The sequence below is a fragment of the Strix uralensis genome, chromosome Z (genome assembly GCF_047716275.1).
Source record: "Strix uralensis isolate ZFMK-TIS-50842 chromosome Z, bStrUra1, whole genome shotgun sequence".
NCBI classification, from domain to species: Eukaryota; Metazoa; Chordata; class Aves; order Strigiformes; family Strigidae; genus Strix; species Strix uralensis.
Window position 1 is genome coordinate 99,432,071 of NC_134012.1, and position 12,636 is coordinate 99,444,706.

The following is a 12,636-nucleotide window of genomic DNA, read 5'->3' on the forward strand; positions in this document are numbered from 1 at the left end:
CGGCGCCGCGCCGCCCTGCGCGGCTGCGGAGCGCGGCTGGAGCCGCGGGGGATCCTCGGCCTCGGCGGGGCCGCAGCTCCCATCAACCCGCCAGTGCTGGGGAGGGGGGAGCGCGGGGGGAGCGGAGGAGGTTGGGGAGGAGGGGGGAGCGGGATTGAGGCGAGGCAGGGCAGAATCAAAAGATAAAAATAAAAAAGCAAGCCAAAATGATGCCTGTTTAAAAAAAAAATAAAAATAAAAATTTAAAAAATTTAAAAATCCAAAACACCAACCCTAAGATTTGGACGTCGGAATCGGTTTAAGCATCTGTCACAAAAGAGAAGAACAAGCGCATCCAGAGTGTTGTATCCCTTTTTAAAGCCCAGGTCGTCCTGATGCGGGGTCTGGGGCTTGGGTTTTTTTTTTTTTTTCCTCCTTCTTCCGAACGGTTTTAATCCACACACACACACACGGAGTCTTGATCCGGCTGCTACGAAAAGAAAGGAAAAAAAAAAAAAAAAAAAAAGAAAAAGTGGGGCTGTGTCCCCTCCTTCCCCAGAAGCGTGCTGCCGGCGGGGGAGAGCCGGGCTGCGCGCTCCGCGCAGCTCCGCGCCGGGGCCGCTGTCAGCCGCCGGCCGCTCCCGGCGGTGCTTACATGGGTGCGGGGGCAGCCCGCGGCGACCCTCTCCGTGCTGCCGGCGCGTCTGGCTCGCTGGTTTTTTGGTTTTTGTTTTTTTTTTTTTCCTCCTCTCTCCTCCTTCCTGCCTTCCTTCCCCTCCTCCTCCTCCTCCTCCTTTCTTGGGTTGGTTGGTTTTTTGGTTTGGTTTTTTTTTTTCCTTTTTTTTTTTTTTTTTTTTTCCCCCTTCCCTTCGCTGCAATGAGCCGCCCTCCCCGCACCAGCGCCTCCGTCTTTCCCTTGCTGCGGGGGAGTCCCGGCGGCGGAGCCGGGCGCGGCGGGAGCGGAGCCGGCAGCGGCGCGGTTCCTACGCGCTAGACCGCGCCCGCCCGCCCCCCTCCGCTCCCCCCCCACCTCCCGGCGGCGGCTCGTAGTGCGCAGCGGCGCGGCCCCGGCCCGGCCCGGCCCGGCCCCGGCCCCGTCACGTGGGCGTCTAGACACCGTGTCGCTCCGGGAAAAAAAAAAAAAATATATATATATTATATTTATCTCAAACCGCCTTGCGCAAGCGGCGGCTCGGGTTGCTGAAAGGTTGTGGGTCCTGTCCTCCCCCCCCCAACCCCTCGCCTCCGCCGGTAGCGCCCGGGGGTCCATCGGGAGTGCTGCGCGGGTGCGGAGCGGCTGCACCCCCCCCACAGCACCGCCCCTCGGCACCCCGCGGGGGCAAAGCGTGGGGGGAGCCCCCGGAGCCTGGGTGTGCCGGGAAGGCTGTAGCCCACCGTAAATACTGGAAGTACTAATCCCGATCCAGCTGTAAAAATAATTTAAAAAAAATCTAAAAAATACCTGTATATGATTTTGGGCATCGAAAGAGGGCACGGCACAAAAAAGCAATAATGCTAATAATACCTTGCACTTTTACAGCACCTGTCGCCAAAGGAAGGTATTTCATAGGGGTAAGTATACTTCAATCCTCACAAAAATGGGAAGCAGAAATGATCATTCTTGTGACGGGTCTTAAAAATTTTAATAATTTCTGGCGCCCGGCGTGCTCTACAGATCCCCCCATTCGCGTTCTGCCGGCGAGGTCCTGCAGAGGACGGGGAAACTGAGCCACCACGAGGCTGTGCAGCTCGTACAGGGGAACTGGGAAGCCTGGCTTAACATTTCCTTAGTGCCAGGCTTTGCAGGGCAGAAGTCGCCGAGGGTCCCCATCCCACGCACACGCCCACAGATGAGCAGCTTCTTTTTCACATAATCAGTACGGGCGGTTGAGTTGCTTAAGGTCACTCGGTAAGTCAGTTATCGCACTGGAAGTAGAAGCCAAGACTCTTAAATCACGGCTGCTACGAGCAAATCCAATTCTAAAACAATTGCACCCAACTAAACACGACACCGGCCATAAAACACAGGGGGGGCAAAACTAACGTGCCGTGCAGGCGGGGTATTCCCAGGGTTGCCTGTCCTGGCTGCTTGCCTTCAGTGCAGGCAGGAGCGTGGGGATAATTTTAGAGCCCAGTCTTGCAAATATTCACATGAGCAGGCCGGGGAGACTCCGAGCAGGCCCGGAATTGCTCACGGGATTTGCAGAATCTGGATCTACGTTAGTTAGAAAGGGGCTAGATTTTAGGGCGGCCTTACTAAAGGTTAATGAGATTATAGCGGCTCAGGCTCAAAATCTGCTTTGTGATAAACAGCATGAAAAAGTTGAGGAGGGGAAGAACATCCGCTGGCATCAAAACAAAAATTTAGGTAGGTTTGTTATTAAACTGCAGTCTGAGGAAGGGGATGGACTCGCTTCACCTCCAAATAACTAACGGCACAAGTAGAAGCTGCCTATTGAGTGTCCCACCAAATTCTGCAGCTGGCGATGCCGCAGCCGAGGCCGTTTCAGAGGTGGGGGCAGCCGCGGGGTGCCCAGGGTGCAGCCGTCGGGCCTTGGGGCGACAGAGGAGCGTGCCAAAGCAGAACAGCACCAGCGTCTGGGTCTGCTGCGCTGGCCAGAAAATCCCATTTCTTTTAAAATGGTCACTTCTGCATCCAGAAAAACAGAAATTTGGTAACATTTTTAGTTTAACATCTTGTTCACCTGCCTCTGGAGTGACCTCACGTACACTGAGGCCGATTTCCTCATTTCCTTAGAGAACCTCAATCACCTTTCCACTATGATGCATATGGTAAATTGATGGGGGGGGAGGGGGGGAAAGACTTCCTTCTCATTCCCATATCTGCTGGTGAAAGACACACTGGACACGCCCATTAATACATGCATTATACTTTTTAAATTTTAAAAACTTTCCAGGCTGTTATAAATGAGATTGATGTCTTTATGTCTTTTTTTTTTTTTCTCTTTGCAGTTCCTCTTGCCTTGTTGATGACTTGACGACTGCGAGTACTTTATTGTCATGAACAGAGTGACGAAAAGCATAACGTGGTGTATGATGTGAAGGAATGGAGAATAGGAATGGGGTCCAGGAGTCAATAATAAATTTTTTTGGCCCTGCCACAGGTACTCTAGCTGACCTTGGGCACATCCCTTTCCCCGTGATTAGGGACCTGGCCTTTAGCACCTCTGGTTGCCCATGGGTACAGCTCGGCCATCATCAGCACTTGCCTGTCTTTCTGATCTCTGCAGGTGAAAATCACCCCAGAAGTGTTAAATATTAAATAACTGATAAAGAACTGCTTTCTAATTAACCCTGCAAATTTGTTTAAACAGACCATATGTATATGCCCATATGGAAAATACCAAAATAAGCATAATGAAGCTGATAAAAATGGGCATGGTACCTGGGTGGGGGAGATGCTCTGAAGGGGGGGTGATGCCCACAGCCTGTGCTGCTGTGGATGGCATTGCTCATGGGCAGGGAAACGTCAGACTGGACCAGAACCCTGGTCAAAAATGTACCAGCGTTGCTGTTAACCCAAGAGAAGGAATAAAATCTGTTTGAATCACAGACTGGTTTGGGTTGGAAGGGACCTTTAAAGGCCATCTAGTCCAACCCCCTGCCATGGGCAGGGACATCTTCCACTAGATCAGGTTGCTCAGAGCCCCGTCCAACCTGGCCTGGAATGTTTCCAGGGATGGGGCATCAACCACCTCTCTGGGCAACCTGTGCCAGGGCCTCACCACCCTCATGGTAAACAGTTTCTTCCTTCTCTCTAGTCTGAATCTCCCCTCTTTTAGTTTAAAACCGTTACCCCTTGTCCTATGACTACAGGCCCTATGAAGAAGTCTGTCCCCATCTTTCTCAAAAGCCCCCTTTCAGTATGGAAAGGATTTGTGTAAAGTATTTCATTTGTATGATGTATTTGTACAACGTATCGCAACCCTCATGCGAAACACATTAGGTCCTCTATGTAAAATCCCCCACTCCCCACGCCTAGACCTCAATTCTCATGGAGTTTTCTGGGGACCTTTCCTGAACCCAGCTGTCTTTTGAAGAGCTAAAGCCGAGTTCATTTGCATTGCAATTCAGCCTTTGACAGACAGTTGGAGCCAAGGCACTGTTAACCTAATTGTTTTGCTAACAGCACCAGGGTGTGAGACTCACCAAAGGCACTTCCAACAAAGGGGATAAAACCAGACTGGGGAAAAAACCCTTTTCCTGACATCATTACCAGGCACAAACAAACAGAGCTGATCCCTCCTCATACACTTTCGAGGCGAGGGTCAATAACAAACACACTTTGCTCTTTTGGGGGTATGTCTCTCTTTTTTAACAGCATTGACAAGCCATTCAGGGGAGGTGGGAGAGAGCAACCCAGGCTGAAGGCAGGGCAGAGGCAGTGCAGGCAGGCTCCTGGCACTCTCCCATCCTTTTGTGCACATTAGAAATAGCTAAGCTTGTGGCCCTGCTTCTATTTTTATGCATTATTTTCAGAGCAGAACTCTTAAGCAATGTCTGGGTTACAATGCCATTTTGGCTGTATCCGAGGTCTCCTTCCGCTCCAGCAGTTCACGTCGCACATGGCAAATTCAAGCTACGAGACCTCAGGTCTGCAAAGAAAACTCTTCTCCGAGCAACCTTGCTAGGTGCTGAGCAGCAGGTCACGGGGAGACATGGACCTCACAAGATCTCACTCTTCTCACCCATCATGGCAAGCTAAAATCATCATTTCAGTGCTGGTGCTCTTGGGTTCTCTCAGCCACTCCAAGGTTGCGTCTGTTGGAAAGAGATTCACTGCAACTGGGTAGAATAAATGAGAAAAAAACAAAAAAGGTGTAGCGCTTTGCAGGCATGGGGAAAAACACTCCTTTCTGCACCCAAACCAAGCGGTCCATCAGCAGCTATGGCAGGCACCAGCACTGGCTCTGGGGGACTGGTCAGTCACGGGAATACTTGGATTCATCAAAGCACTCACACATGCCTGACCACGTATGTGCTTTGCCAGCTGAAGTTTTGTTGGCTTTATGGTTTGACCACACAAATGGTGTATTGCTTAGGTTTTCTGTCTAGAGAGGTATTAGACAGAAGACAGTTTCCTTACCTGAACTCCCTTATGCCGACATAAAGGAAATTATATATATATAAATATATATTAAATCGGTATAATCTCTCCCTAATTTGCTGTTTTGAACAGAAGATGCTGGTATAACAATGTCCATCGAAGAGGAATAACCATGGTGCAGGGATCAGGTCAGACCCAGTGTGATGTGGGGAAGGGAAGAACGAATGTGGGCCGGTGTCGGAGGGCAAGTACAGCTGCAAAAGAGGATCTGGTGTCCCACGGCCGCGATGCAAGCCGAGGTGGGCAGGAGGAGCAGTGCCTGCCCTTTGTGGCCTCTCCAGCGGTCACTCATGGCCGTACAGTGTCCATTAATCCGTGTCACACCTACTTCTTCACCCACATCACACTGCCGTCCCCCAAATAACCTGTGACAGCAGTGCTGTGTCACCAGTGGGGCCGAGGTTCAGCCCAGCTCCCGCCGAATGTCACCAGTGGGATTTATGACCAGGAGGTGAGAGGAAAGGGATTTAGGTCAGGCAGTCTGGGAGGGGATGACCCGGGAGCTGGGGATTGCAGCACAGGAGAACGTGACACCGTTTGGGAGCCACTGGCCAGACAGAGGAGACACGGGTCTGTTGAAGGGGAGATGTAAAGGGGAGGATTGGAGGCAGGTGGAGTATTTGGCTTTACAGATAAAGAAAAGCCTGCAAATCCCTTTTGCTACATATTATGCTGAGGAAGAGACCGGCTTCTTCCTCTAGCAGTCCAACCCAGAGATCCCAATTCCTTTGGGATCTGTACGTACTCTGTGGAGCTCAATATTAACACAAAATATACAGTCTTAATGCACCACCTTACATGTAACCTTTCATTTGTATTTACCCACACTTCTATGTTTCAGATGTCCGAAATAGTAAATATTTCAAGTTTTCAGACTTGTTTTGGTGTGTAAGCTCTCAAAAAGGGATTTTTTTTCTATAAGGAAACAGAAAGCAAAGTGGCTTTGCTGGAACATTTTAAAGGTAAGCACAGATAGACAATATAGCTGATACCCCCCTTTCGGCATGTTAGTTTCAGCGGTAAAAATCAAAATCCTCCATGTTTCAGGTAAGGACATTTGCCAGATGTATGAGCTGCAATGTTTTATTTGTAGGTGCCTATAGTTACCTCTGACAAGCTCTGGACCAGATAATGGGGCATATGTAAAGAGCTGGGGCTGACATGGGAAATAAGGGTGTCTGTTACCCTAGACTTCCTTCTCCTGAAACCTCTGGAGTCCAGAGTGGAGACGGAGACAGCAACTTTCTGGTTGCAACCAGTGGTCCTGATGTGCCCGTAGACCTCAGGGTACCTCCCACGTGTGGATCCACTGCCTCCTGGATGCTGAATATGTAGTGTTTATGACATTGCAACACCTGTGCCTGGGGGTCTTGGGAAGGTGGGGTGTCCATCACTTAAACGCAGCATTTCAGCCCTAGCGTTATCAAGCTGATCCCTGACATCTGGCGGGAGGTATCAGCTTTAGGGGGATTTATCAGGTCCTGGAAGTTGGGCTGCTCAGATGGCAGCCATAATGCAGGGACGTGCCTTTCTTCTTCAGCATCAGCTGCTTGCCCAGAAGTGGGGACTGAGGTGCCACTGCTGTGCAGATCAGTTTACCGGAGGGAGGAATTCACAATTCCTTCATTAAAACCAAACAAAACTACCAAAAACCCTTTTTGGCAGAAGGAAATAATTGTAAGGGGGGTGGGAGAGTAGCAGGCAAAACAAGAGGAAAATCACCATCTTCTGTGTTTCCTATTGCTAGCAGGTAGGGGTGTAATTTTGGAGTTCCTTCCTTTTTAATGGGATAGGTCGTAACCCTACCATCATTTATGTGTCTTTCTGTATTTATTGCGGTGGCCTGGACAGATGCATTGTGGAGCTGATTTCTCTCCCTCAAACATTAGCCATGTCCTCACGGGGGGTGAGATACCAGCCTATGCTTTTCACAGACTTTTCCAGGGAAAACTCCCACTGACAATGATGGGAATTTTGTGTTCCTCATACTGACCTACAGCTTGACATAAAAAAATTAGTCAATGATCAGACATCTGTGATGCAAGCACTTTATAAAGCACTGCCATTTTAAGTGTAGAGTATTGCCGTTGCATTGTGCAACAGTCTGGTTTAAAGTACACGTTTTAGATTTCTTGTCCCCAGATCCAATACAAGTTCTCGTTTTAAACAACAAATTCTTGGATGCTTCTTTATATTCCATTTCTGTGGGAGCATTATACCTCTGTATGACAACATTTTGGGCTCTGTAAGATACACCCCTATGATGTGCTTAAGAGGGAACTGAGAAGATGCATGCAAATAATTAAAAGATGCTCCAAAATCAGGACAATCGCAGACAAGTAATGTCTTTTATCTAGAAGTCTACAAAGACTTAGTCACAAAATACCTGCATGTGGAAAAAAAGGTTATAATAAGAGTTTCTTGAGTCTCTCAAAGACACAGGATGAACCAAAAGCCAGGATGTTCTGCCAGGAGAACACGAGTGAAAAACGAAGCATCGTTTTTCACCAGCAACAATCCAGGTGGAGAAATTAACCACTGGTTGTGGTGGATGCTCTGTCAATAATAATTCTGAAGTGAGGTTTTGGTGGTATTCAGAAGAGGAGCTGCAGCTGGTTTAAACCTGTACGGATGCAGGGAGTCTTTCTGCCCTGAGTTACTCAGGTGGGTAGTCTAGACAGTAGGAATAGCTCTTCGTACCTGATAATTTATGAATTAGTAGAGACAGTGTATTAAAACAGATAATTGAAAAGTCCTCATTTGTCTAAATGTAGGGTTGGGATTTTTTAATAGCTTTTTACAAATATTAAACCCAACAGAAACGCTTTCATGACAGTCTTCCACATGGCTCAGTTCCAGGAAAAACAACCTGCTTGGAATTGAATTTTTTTCTCTAAAATATGCAAGGGGTGGAAAATGCTTGAGAACTGGAGAGTGACATTGAAACGAAATTGGGACCCCATCTGATAGCAACTACCTCCAGGATGGGACATTTCCTTTGAGCCTGAAATAAAGGAGTTTCAGGTAAACAAGAAATGTAGGATTGGACAGGAACTGACTACCCTGATTTCACAATCCAAATTGCATAAACTGAAGAAAAAAAAAAGTATTAATTGTAAAGTGTAATTTAAAGATTGGATTTTCAAAAGCACCTTACCCAAACCTGCACATCCATTTCATCTGGAGGGAAGAAGGCATGCCATCTGATAGTAATGATTAATCCAAAGGAGGCCCAGACTTGTTCTCATTTAAGAGGAAAAATCGCATATTGTGTGAGAAGGTAAAAGCAGCCATACTGGCTAAAATACCTGTGGGCTGCTGAACGGGTCTGCTAGGGGCTGCAGAATATGGCCCACCATTTCCCAGACTATTAATATTTGTTTACAAAGACATAACAGTAAATTTGGATCTGAAACATCCAAAGGATACTACAGATGTGCTTTCTCCCCCCCCCCCATTTTATAATTTTTGGGAGGGTTTTCTGGCATAATTTGATGACACAAAGTTTAACCACCCACCACCACCTATGGAATAGAGAAAAAACCCGATTTGAAGCAAAGAGGGGAAATGCACTGTAATGGATCCCTATGCTAGCTGTGCCTTCGAGTTCAAAGACAGACACAACTTTAATCTCAACGTGTATGAACTACAATGAGCAAAATTTAAAATTATTTTTTTCATTTGATGTCCCTAGAGATGGTATTTAACTGTGACCCCACCAACACCTTCTAACACTCACCCTCCCCCAAATCATAGAGACAGGGAAGAGCACTTCACAAAGAATTAAAGGCCGAATTTATAGCCATTGTTTAAAAACATAATTAACACTGTGTTTAAAGCAAAAGTGAGACAATTACCACCTCCTAAAGGTCTTAAGAAATCCAAGCTGCAGACCTCCTGCCAGACTGAGTGATATCACCGGCACCATAAACAGAGGTTTGCAAGAACCATCCCATTCACAGCCCCAACAGCTATTGAGTGCTAAGCATTATTATTATTATTACTATTACTCTTTTTGTTTATGGTGATGTGCTAGGAAGTCTGCAGCTCAGGTTTCTCAGGACCAAACTGACTCCTACAAGAGTAGACTCACCTCCAAAGGGTGTCAATGGGAGTTTAGAGCTCTCAGGGCTTCCCCACCAGCACTTGTCCCCTCGCAAGGTCCTGCTAGGACCAGTTACATCAGCCTGATTACAGATTTGGCCCATATATATCACAAGCAGATATACAGCTGGACATTAACGCTTACAAACTCCAGCTTTTCGTGTTCTGCCGCAACAACTAAATCCATACATTCAGTGCAGAGTTTGAATAGAGAGAGAAAGAAGGGACATAAAGATCTCAGCTTCTTGGTTCAAGCTAGAATCATCATGACATCCTGACGCTTCTGGCGAGTCTTAAGGTGAGTGTAAGTGCATCATCTTCCTCCATCACACACCGGTGAGCATGTCAGTTTGCAGAACAGCAAAGGTAAATCAGCCCCGATTTGAAGGTTTGTTTAGTTTGGACTAGTTAAACTATTTTGCAACATATTCATTACACAAAAATGTGGTAAATTAGATTAAGCAAAGCCAGAAAGCCCTCTTAATTGCTTTGAATTACTGTGAACACAAGACTACTCAGTCTCAGAAGCAAGGATGTGTCTTCTATACATCTGAACTATTTTAAGAGCGTACAAAATTTTGCTGACAACCCCCACCCCAAGGCTCTCTCACAGCACTGGTTGGGATGCAGCCCTGGGATAAAACATGTAAGCCGGCCTATGACTTCAAAGCATCTTTCAGTTGCACAAATGTGAAATATTTGGTAAGATAAATAATAAAATAATAAAATTAGTTACTATTTCTTTATCATATAATAAAATTGTGGCCCACGGCACTTGCTGCTCAGCCCCATGCAAACCCCTTGTCAGTCTTGGTTCAGCTTGACCTGGCTGCCAGCCCATGGGGTCCTCTCCCAGGTGGGGAGCCCTGGGGGCCAGGGGGGAGCTGGTGCTGTGGGTGGGGGATGCCCTCCCACTGCCTCCTGCCACCGTCAGGTGGGGCTGAGTGTGTTTGCAGATTTTCGTATATTCTACAGGATTGATGGTTTAATCCCTGTTCCATGAGACCCTTTTTTAATAGGGCCAAACCCCTGCCTCAGTCTTCCAGGTTGTAACCTTGATTTCTGACAGGTTCCTCATCAAGTTATTACTCCAAGGCAGTCCAGAGATGCACAGTTACTCCTCCAAGACTCTCAAAAGGCAGGTACTACAAAGCAGAACATATCTTTTGTTTACATTTAACATGTATTCTATGGCGTGCATCTATCTGAAAACTAAAATAAGAAATAGCTAAGAGGGAGGAAATCATATAAGAAAGCTAATTTCTCTCTCCCTCCCCACAAACAAAGAGAAGAAAGTCTGTCATTAGATGACATGGTTTTAAAGGAATGTTGTAATGTACAGAAATCCCATGCCATTATATGCACCCCTGAGGGCAGTGTGTATTTCTGTTCCAGCATCTTCCAAGGCATTTCATCTCTATCCTCTAGGCTGGATAGGGAAAACTCAATTAATTCATAGACCATTTGATATTGATTGAAATAATTAATGTCACTATTGATACATACCTGGCCAGGCCATTTATAAGATGGTGTTCAGCCTACCTAAATTCTGCCAGAAGAAAGTTAGATTACTACTCTAATGTCATCTAGGATCTCTTCAGGGTGTCTGAGAGGAGACAAATCCCTCCAGAGAGCAATTCCTCTCCCTTCTCCTCCACACCCATCACAGTGGGGGTGAGACACCCTTGGTGGGAAGCCGCTTGCTCCCAGGAGATGTGCAGGGACCTGAGTGGTCCAGGCGGGACACCAGGGTAAGGCACAGGTGAGTGATGCTCTGCAGCTCAGTGAGGTTTGATTTGGGGACCGCTGCTTTGCACCCCAACCAACCCTTGCACACTGGGAGGTCTGCAGCAGGGTGGGGGTAGATGGTGCCACTGCCCAGCTGGGAGCAGCTGTTTCATTGAATGGTTTGGGTTGGAAGGGACCTTTAAAGGCCATCTAGTCCAACCCCCTGCCATGGGCAGGGACATCTTCCACTAGATCAGGTTGCTCAGAGCCCCGTCCAACCTGGCCTGGAATGTTTCCAGAGATGGGGCATCGACCACCTCTCTGGGAAACCTGTGTCTGTGCCTCACCACCCTCATCATAAACTATTTCTTCCTTGTATCTAGTCTGAATCTCCCCTCTTTTAGTTTAAAATTATTCCCCCTTGTGCTATTGCTACATGCCCTATTAAAAAGCCTGTCCCCATCTTTCTTCTAAGCCCCCTTTAAGTCTTGGGAGGCCGCTCTAAGGTCTCCCCGGAGCCTTCTCTTCTCCAGCTGAACCCCCCCAACTCTCTCAGCCTGTCCTCACAGGGGGGTGCTCCACCCACCCCGAGCATCTTCATGGCCTCCTCTGGCCCCGCTCGAGCAGGTCCGTGTCCTTCTGTTGTTGGTGCCCCCAGAGCTGGACCCAGCACTGCAGGGGGGTCTCACCAGAGCGGAGCAGAGGGGGAGAATCCCTTCCCTCGACCTGCTGCTGGCCACAGTCTGGGCTGTGCCTAGCCCGTGTGCCTGGCCACAGCTGCTGTTGAATGGCTGCAGGCAGTCAGAAAGCAGCCATTTCCCTAAAAAAGTGACAGCGTGGCCCCATTTGATAGAAAGCAAACAATGATATGGCATTTTGCCATGTAATCCTGCTGAGCTCAGAGGCACTGAGCACTGGAGGAGTAGGGATGTCCTCTTGCAAAAGCCTGTGTCCTATTGCTGTGTCCTCCTGTGTGGCTGGGAGTCCCAGGAATCCTGACTCCCAGCCTCTCTGCTAACTTATTTTCATGCAGTGGCAGCAATATTGCAAAAGGTCTGCATTTTTCTTCCTTTCTGGTTCAAGAGCTTTATCAGTAGGAATAGGGGGGGCTGTGAGTGTGTGGAGGCTGAAGGAACTGAGCTGCAGAGGGAAAGAAGAACAAATGGGAGAAACGTGACAGTCAACGCTCAAACCCCAGATGCTCTAAGTGCATCCGTTCACTTGCCCATGTCAGGGACCTGCTACCATCTCTCTCCAGATTTGGGTGCCCTGGTTTCCCGCCTGGCAGCAGTTCTCTGTGCCCCACTCTCTCTTGCATGTCTGCCCATGCCCTCTATACCACCATCTCCACTATCTGTCTGGGAGATAAATCTTCCAGTTGAACTTAGCTGGCTGGGTGAGCCGTCATGGTGTTATGCTGGCAGGCGTCAGTGGGAATCACCAGCCGCTTGTCTGAGTTGCAGACGATTATGGAGGCATTTGAAAACCTATTTGCTTCCCCATTGCTTCCTCTTCCTGATTTCTGCTTCCCTCTTCCTGCAGCTGAGTTTTTCTCACTGAGAGCTGAACTTCCCGAACCAACCCATCCTTAATATTTAAGTTACTGCATTGCAGGTAGCAAATGGCTCCATATAGCACCAAGAAACATCCACCTCTTGTCCCACAGCCCAGCCTGACATTGCAGGAGCAGAGATGAG